This window comes from Balaenoptera ricei, chromosome 18, assembly GCF_028023285.1.
Source record: "Balaenoptera ricei isolate mBalRic1 chromosome 18, mBalRic1.hap2, whole genome shotgun sequence".
NCBI lineage: Eukaryota > Metazoa > Chordata > Mammalia > Artiodactyla > Balaenopteridae > Balaenoptera > Balaenoptera ricei.
Genome location: NC_082656.1, coordinates 23,934,919 through 23,942,707, shown reverse-complemented (window position 1 = coordinate 23,942,707; position 7,789 = coordinate 23,934,919). Strand labels below are relative to the sequence as shown.

The 7,789-nt window shown below is 41.9% G+C and overlaps 2 pseudogenes; both read right to left on the bottom strand.

The window, feature by feature from the left end:
• Nucleotides 1-208: 208 nt before the first annotated feature.
• LOC132352745 (adenylyltransferase and sulfurtransferase MOCS3-like) lies at nucleotides 209-920 on the bottom strand (annotated as a pseudogene).
• Nucleotides 921-7,061: 6,141 nt separating this feature from the next.
• LOC132352503 (dynein light chain 1, cytoplasmic-like) lies at nucleotides 7,062-7,330 on the bottom strand (annotated as a pseudogene).
• Nucleotides 7,331-7,789: the final 459 nt, after the last annotated feature.

The window sequence follows — 7,789 nt, the reverse complement described above, 5'->3', positions numbered from 1 at the left end:
GGCAAGGTGGGCCACAGCAGGCTTTTGCCTTCAAAATTCTGTGTCCCAGCCTGGAGGGGGTAGTGAGAAGTTTTATAGTAATGTTCAAAGAGGGCGTGATTAGCTCGTGGACATTCTTCTGATAGATTGGTAGTCAGGTAATTGGAAGTCAGCATCATCAACCGTCTGCAAGATATTTCATGGATTTCTGCGAGTCATTGCCCAGTTTTCAAGTCACGTAAATGGAGAGAGAGGGGCCACTTCCTATGCGAATCCCTTCCTGGATTACTTCTAGGATCTTCCAGCTCTTCTGCATCCCTCGATTACAAACGTTTCAAAGGGATGTGTAGAGCAAGAGGCAAACAACACATACTTTGAAGTGTGAAGTTCAGCCACAGGTGGGGTGCCCCAGAATCCAGAAGTCATTTAGAGTCGGTGACAGAAGCGTGCTCCCCTGGGCTCAGCAAGTGCAGGGAGCAGAACTTTCTGGTGGTTTCAGAGCCACCGAAGGCTTGCTTCGTAGTTCTGCGGATTAGCCACAGTGGGCTGCCCCTCGCCAGCTGCACAGTTGGCCCTGCTGCTCAGCTGCTGAATTCTGTGGGAATGCTTCTGAAGGCATCCCAGAGCGGCAGGCTGCCACTGTGAGAGGGCCCAGACGGCAGTGATCCTCAGCACTTCTAGGGTCTGCAGGCAGCCCAGCATCCGGATTATGGTTACACCACCAGACGCTGAGCATCCGCCATCCACGCATGTGGTTACTGTCTCTGTCAGAGGCAGTTGAGGGGAAGATGCAGGGATAGCAAGGCCTGCTGTCGTCGTAGTAAAAGGCTGGGATTTGGGCCTGTAAGCAAAGGCACTGGCCAACACGAGAGGCCGGCTGGCCAGCATGATGTGTCATTCACCAGGTGGCGAGTGAGCACGTGATCCGAGCAGTGGGGCATAAGGGCGTGGAGTAGGGCACGCACTCGAGGCCGAGGAGAGGTGGCCGCAGAAAAGGCCTCGTGGTGCAGCCCTCAGCAGGCCAAGTTGCTCATCTCCAAACAAGAGGCAGTCGCTTAAGCCGAGGAACGCCACCCCAGAAGTTGCCAGGTGCTATGGGTAGCTCAGCGCATCGTTGCTCACGACGCACGTTGCGCTCCCAAACCCAGCCGTCCGCGCATGCTCAGCACAGGCAGCACTAGCTGCTGGCCGAGCGCAGAGTCTCAATTCGGAGACGTTCTGGGGCAGCCGCAACACCAGAAGCACATATTCTCGCCCTGGCTACAGGCTCCAGCGCAGGGTCTGGCGCAGGCTCCGGCTCCCGCTCGTGCTGCAGCTCCAGCTCCAGCTCCTGCTCAGCCCAAAGAGCCTCCACCAGCCTGTGCTTTAGGAAATTCAGCCCCTCCTTACGCTTCAGCCTGCGAGGTGAGTACCTCCTCCCTGACAGCCATAACTGCCTGTTGTGGAAATGGTCTATACGTTGATTTTTGAATGTTTAATCAAACTTGCTTTTTTTTTTCTTTCTTAAACCCAAATCGGTCATGATGTGTTATCCTTTCTGTGTGTTATTAGATTTGGTTTGCTAAAATTTTGCGTAAAACGTTTGAATATATGTAAATGTGAGAGACGGACCTCTAATTTTCCTTTATTTAATATCCTTGGCAAGTTTTGTGCTTTCCTCATTGAATGAGCTGGGAAATAGTCCCTCTTTTAATACTCTACAGAATTTGTCAGTCTGATGTAATTTATTCCTTAAATATGTTGACTTTAAAAAGTACACAATGGGAGAATTGTGAGTTAAGTTTTATTTGGGGCAAAATGAGGACTGTAGCTTGGGAGACAGCCTATCAGATAGTTCTGAGGACCTGCTCCAAAGAGGTAAGGGGAGAAGTCAGTATATATGTGATTTTGGGGGATACAGTGCAATCAAGCACACGTTTTGGCAGAAGGCTGCTGCTAGTGGCGAGATGCAGATGTCTCCGTAATGATTTTAGTGCTTTTCTAGGTATGAGAAGATGCAAGAAATTGGGCTCATAGAATAAGTTCACCATAAAAACAACTTTTCCATATGGGATTTTTCTTCCCAGTTTACAATCTTCTTATCACAAACTTACACAAGGTATTTCTCTCAGAAGTCCCATTCAGTAGACTTCTTATATCTCATTGGCCAGAACTATGTTGACTATTAGATACAGGAGTGTTCAGGGAATTGATCATTTTCACCTGGGCCCACTGCTGCCACAAACAAGACTGGGGTTCTGTTAGATCACAGCAAAAAGCAATTAAGAAGATCTTAGTTATTTTGCTTTTGTATTTTTAAAGATTCCTCATAAAAGCAATATCATATGATATTTGTCTTGTCTTGTCTGACTTATTTCACTCAATATGATAATCTCCACGTCCATCCATTGTTGCTGCAAATGGCATTATTTCATTCTTTTTAATGTTTGAGTAATATTCCATTGTATATATGTACCACATCTTCTTTATCCATTCATCTGCTGATGGATATTTACATTGCTTCCATTTCTTGGCTGTTGTAAACAGTGCTGCAATGAGCATTGGGGTGCATGTATCCTTTTGAACCATGGTTTTCTTTGGGTATATGCCCAGTAGTGGGATTGCTGGGTCATATGGTAATTCTATTTTTAGTTTTTTAAGGAACCTCTATACTGTTCTCCATAGTGGCTGTATCAATTTACATTCCCACCAACAGTGTAGGAGGGTTCCCTTTTCTCCACACCCTCTCCAGCATTTGTTGTTTGTAGATTTTTTTGATGATGGACACTCTGACTGGTGTGAGGTGATATCTCATTGAATGTTTTTTTCAACTTTTTATTTTATATTGGAGTATAGGTGATTAACAATGTTGTGTTAGTTTCAGCTGTACAGCAAATTGATTCAGTTATACACATACCTGTATCTATTATTTTTCAAATTCTTTTCCCATTTAGGTTGTTACATAATATTGAGCAGAGTTCACTATGCTATACAGTAGGTCCTTGTTGGTTATCCATTTTACATATAGCAGTGTATACATGTCAATCCCAAACTCCTTAGCTATTCCTCCCCCCAACCCTTCCCCCTGGTAACCTAAGTTCGTTCTCTAAATCTGTGAGTCTGTTTCTGTTTTGTAAATGAGTTCATTTATATCATTTTTTAGATTCTGCATATAGGCAATAGCATACGATACTTGTCCTTGTCTGACTTACTTCACTCAGTATGACAATTTCTAGGTCCATCCATGTTGCTGCAAGTGGCATTATTTCATTCTTTTTAATGGCTGAGTAATATTCCATTGCATATATGTACTATATCTTCTTTATCCATTCCTCTGTCGATAGACATTTAGGTTGCTTCCATGTCTTGGCTATTGTAAACAGTGCTGTAATGAACACTGGGGTGCATGTATCCTCTTGGACCATGTTTTTCTCCAGATATATGCCCAAGAGTGGGATTGCAGGATCATATGGTAGGTTTATTTTTAGTTTTTTAAGGAACCTCCATACTGCTCTACAAAGTGGCTATACCAATTTACATTCCCACCAACAGTGTAGGAGGGTTCCTTTTATCTCACACCCTCCCTGGCATTTACTGTTTGTGGATTTTTTGATGATAGCCATACTGGCTGGTGTGAAGTGATATCTCATTGTAGTTTTGATTTGCATTTCTCTAATAATTAGCAATGTTGAGCATCTTTTCATGTGCCGCTTGACCATCTGTATGCCTTCTTTGGAGAAATGTCTATTTAAGTCCTCTGCCCATTTTTTTTATTGAGTTGTTTGTGTTATTTTGATATTGGCCTGCATGAGCTGTTTGTAGATTTTGGAGATTAATCCCTTGTCGGTCCCATAGTTTGCAAATATTTTTGCCCATTCTGTGAGTTGTTTTTTTGTTTTGTTTATGGTTTCCTTTGTTGTGCAAAAGCTTTTGAGTTTAATTAGGTCCCATTTGTTTATTTTTGTTTTTATTTCCATTACTCTAGGAGATGGATCCCAAAAGATATTTCTGCAATTTATGTCAAAGAGTGTTCTACCTATGGTTTCCTCTAAGAGTTTGATAGTATCAGATCTTACATTCAGATCTTTAATCCATTTTGCGTTTATTTTTGTGTATGGTGTTAGAGAATGTTCTAATTTCATTCTTTTACATGTAGCTGTCCCGTTTTCCCAGCTCCATTTATTGAAGAGAGTGTCTTTTCTCCATTGTGTAGTCTTGCTTCCTTTGTCATAGATTAATTGACCATTGGTGTGTGGGTTTATTTCTGGGCTTTCTATCCTGTTCCATTGATCTATATTTCTGTTTTTGTGCCAGTACCATACTGTCTTGATGACTGTAGCTTTGTAGTATAGTCAGAAGTCAGGGAGCCTGATTCCTCCAGCTCCGTTTTTCTTTCTCGAGATTGTTTTGGCTATTTGGGGTCTTTTGTGTCTCCATACAAATTTTAAGATTTTTTGTTCTAGTTCTGTGAAAAATGCCATTGGTAATTTGATAGGGATTACATTGAATCAGTAGATTGCCTTGGGTAGTATAGTCATTTTGACTGTATTGATTCTTCCAGTCCAAGAACACAGTATATCTTTCCATCTGTTTGTGTCATCTTTGATTTCTTTCATTAGCATCTTATAGTTTTCAGAGTACAGGTCTTTTGCCTCCTTAGGTAGGTTTATTCCAAGATATTTTATTCTTTTTGATGTGATGGTAAGTGGGATTGTTTCTTTAATTTCTCTTTAAATCTTTCATTGTTAGTGTATAGATATGCAACAGATTTCTGTGTATTAATTTTGTATTCTGAAACTTTACCAAATTCATTGATGAGCTGTAGTAGTTTTCTGGTAGCATTTTTAGGATTTTTTATGTATAGTATGATGTCATCTGCAAGCAGTGACAATTTTACTACTTCTTTTCCAATTTGGATTACTTTTATTTCTTTTTCTTCTCTGATTGCTGTGGCTAGGACTTCCAAAACTATTTTGAATAGAAGTGGTGAAAGTGGACATCCTTGTCTTGTTCCTGATCTTAGAGGAAATGCTTTCAGCTTTTCACCATTGAGTATGATGTTAGCTGTGGGTTTGTCATATATTATGTGGAGGTATGTTCCCTCTGTGCCCACTTTCTGGAGAGTTTTTGTCATAAATGGGTGTTGAATTTTGTCAAAGGCTTTTTCTGCATGTATTGAGATGATCATATGGTTTTTATTCTTCAATTTGTTGATGTGGTGTATCACACTAATTGATTTGTGGAGATTGAAAAATCACCCTTCAATACCAGCATGTAGGTCTGGCCCAGGCTTTAATGAGGTCACTTCTTTATTTCCTGGGTCCTGGTGCACACGAGACCTTCTGTGCACCCTCTAAGAGTGGAGTTTTCGTTTCCCCCAGTCCTGTGGAATTCCTGCGATCAAACCCCACTGGCCTCAAAGCCAGATTCTTTGGGGGCTCCTCCTCCTGTTGCCAGACCCCCAGGCTAGGGAGCCTGACATGGGACTCAGAACTTTCACTTCTGTGGGAGAACTTCTGTGATATAGTTATTTTCCAGTTTGTGGGTCACCCACCCAGTGGGTATGGGATTTGATTTTATCACAATCACTCTCCTCCTACTGTCTTGTTGTGGCGCCTTCTTTGACTTTGGACGTAGGATATCTTTTTTGGTAGGTTCCAGCGTTTTTTGGTCCATGATTGTTCAGGAGTTAGTTGTGATTTTGGTGTTTTTGTAAGAAGAGGTGAGCTCATGTCCTTCTACACTGCTATCTTGTTCCCTCCTCTCCTGTATGGGATGTTTTGTTTTGCATTCTTGAATTAATCTTTAACTGACTTCTTATATCTGCTGTCTTATTCCATTTAGGCTGCTATAACAAAAATACCATAGACTGGGTATTTTATTTTATTTTTTTAAGTGTAAATTCCTGCAGACTTTTTTTTTTTAATGAGTTTCTTGTGACTTTTTTTTTTTTTTTACTTTTATTTATTTATTTTTAGCTGCGTTGGGTCTTCATTGCTGTGTGTGGGCCCTCTCTAGTTTCGGTGAGCGGGGGCTACTCTTTGTTGCGATGCGCAGGCCTCTCATTGTGGAGGCTTCTCATTGCAGTGGCTTCTCTTGTTTCCAAGCACGGGCTCTAGGCATGCGGGCTTCAGTAGTTGTGGTGCATGGGCTTAGTTGCTCTGCGGCATGTGGGATCTTCCCAGACCAGAGCTCGAACCTGTGTCCCCTGCATTGGCAGGCGGACTCTTAACCACTGCACCACCAGGGAAATGGTGCACAGAAGGTCTCGTGTGCACCAGCCTTCCATGTGATTCTAATAGAGTATGCAGGAAGCTTTTTCCCTTTTAAGACCGCCTTTAATCTTTAGAGTATACTTTGGCCAAGGCAGAGGAGGGGACATAGTCTAGAGCCCAACAAATTTCTCAGTAGCCCAACTTTCTTATCAGCTTATTTCCATTTTACAGCCATAGAAGGTTTAAGGGAGTTCTACTACACGTTCATCACCAATTGAGGACTAAGGTCCAGAACACTCTAAATCAGTATCTTTTAACAAAATGAGCACTTAAGGAAAGTATTTATCAGATTAGGAGTAAGAGTTAATCCAATAGTTTCTCTCCCATGCATTTCTCAACATGCACTTCTAAGTAGTATTCTTCCATGCACAACAGTAGCAGGATGGGCAAGAATGAAACTCAAGAGTATTGAATAGGCTAGTCTATTATATCCCACAGAAACTTCAAGGAATCACCCCCACCAACCTACCCAAGATGAAATAATAGGCCATCTTCAACCCTAGATTATTATTATTATTATAGATTATTTGGACAAATCATAATTAATGCACACTTCTCCAACAGATTTATTTCTTTAAAGGAATGGATTTTGAAGAGAAAAAACATGGGGCAGAGTGGTATGGAATAGAAAATAAATACAAATATAAGCTGTTTTGCTAATTGCTTTATAACCACAACAAACTAGTACAGAGAATGCCCTGTACAAAACAACACTATAAAGATCGAGGTGTTCCCTTAGGCAAGGCTGAAGATTTCAGTCTGTGGTATTTGGAATTTAGGCTGCAGTTCTTGTGATGGATCACAGGGTATGTGGCACAGTCCATGCTTTTAACCAGATTTGAACAGGAGAATGGCCCTTGGCCCAGGTAGAAGTAGATGAAGTCTTTGGTTTCATGTGTCACATAACTACCGAAGTTCCTCCCCACGATGCAGTGCCAGGTGGGTTTGTACTTCTTGTCAAACTCCTTCTTGATATGGGCCGCAATGTGCTTCTCTATATTATATTTCTCCAGTGCCTGAGTAGCACACTCCAGCAAGTCCTGTTGCATCTCCTCTGACATATTGGCATTTTTGATCACAGCCTTTTGGTCACACATGGTTACCAAGAAGCAGGGGCTGGCTGACTGCAATGGTCTTCTGGGGGAGAGGCTGGCGAGGCTCAGACCCGTTGGGAGCAGCCAGATGGGGTATTTTAAACAACAAATATTTATTTCTCACTGTTCTGGAGGCTGCAAAGTCCAAGATCAAGATGCCAGCAGGCGTGGTGACTGGTGAGAACTCACTTCTGGTTCATAAAGTCTTCTTCTGAAAAATATTTATCTGAAGGCCTGTTCTGCCAGTTTTTCTCAGAGCACAGAGTGCCTCATTCCTGATCTCTACCCTAAACTCCTTTCAGAGTGTGTTGAAGGTCAGTGGCCAGAGACTTCATCCTTGTAGAGGCAGATGGCAAGTGACAATTTTTAATTGGCAAATATTTGATGGAAGGGACTGGTGAATTCTTCTGGATTTAAGATTCTCACTGAGGGAAAGCTTTAGATTATGGGCTTATTCCTGTA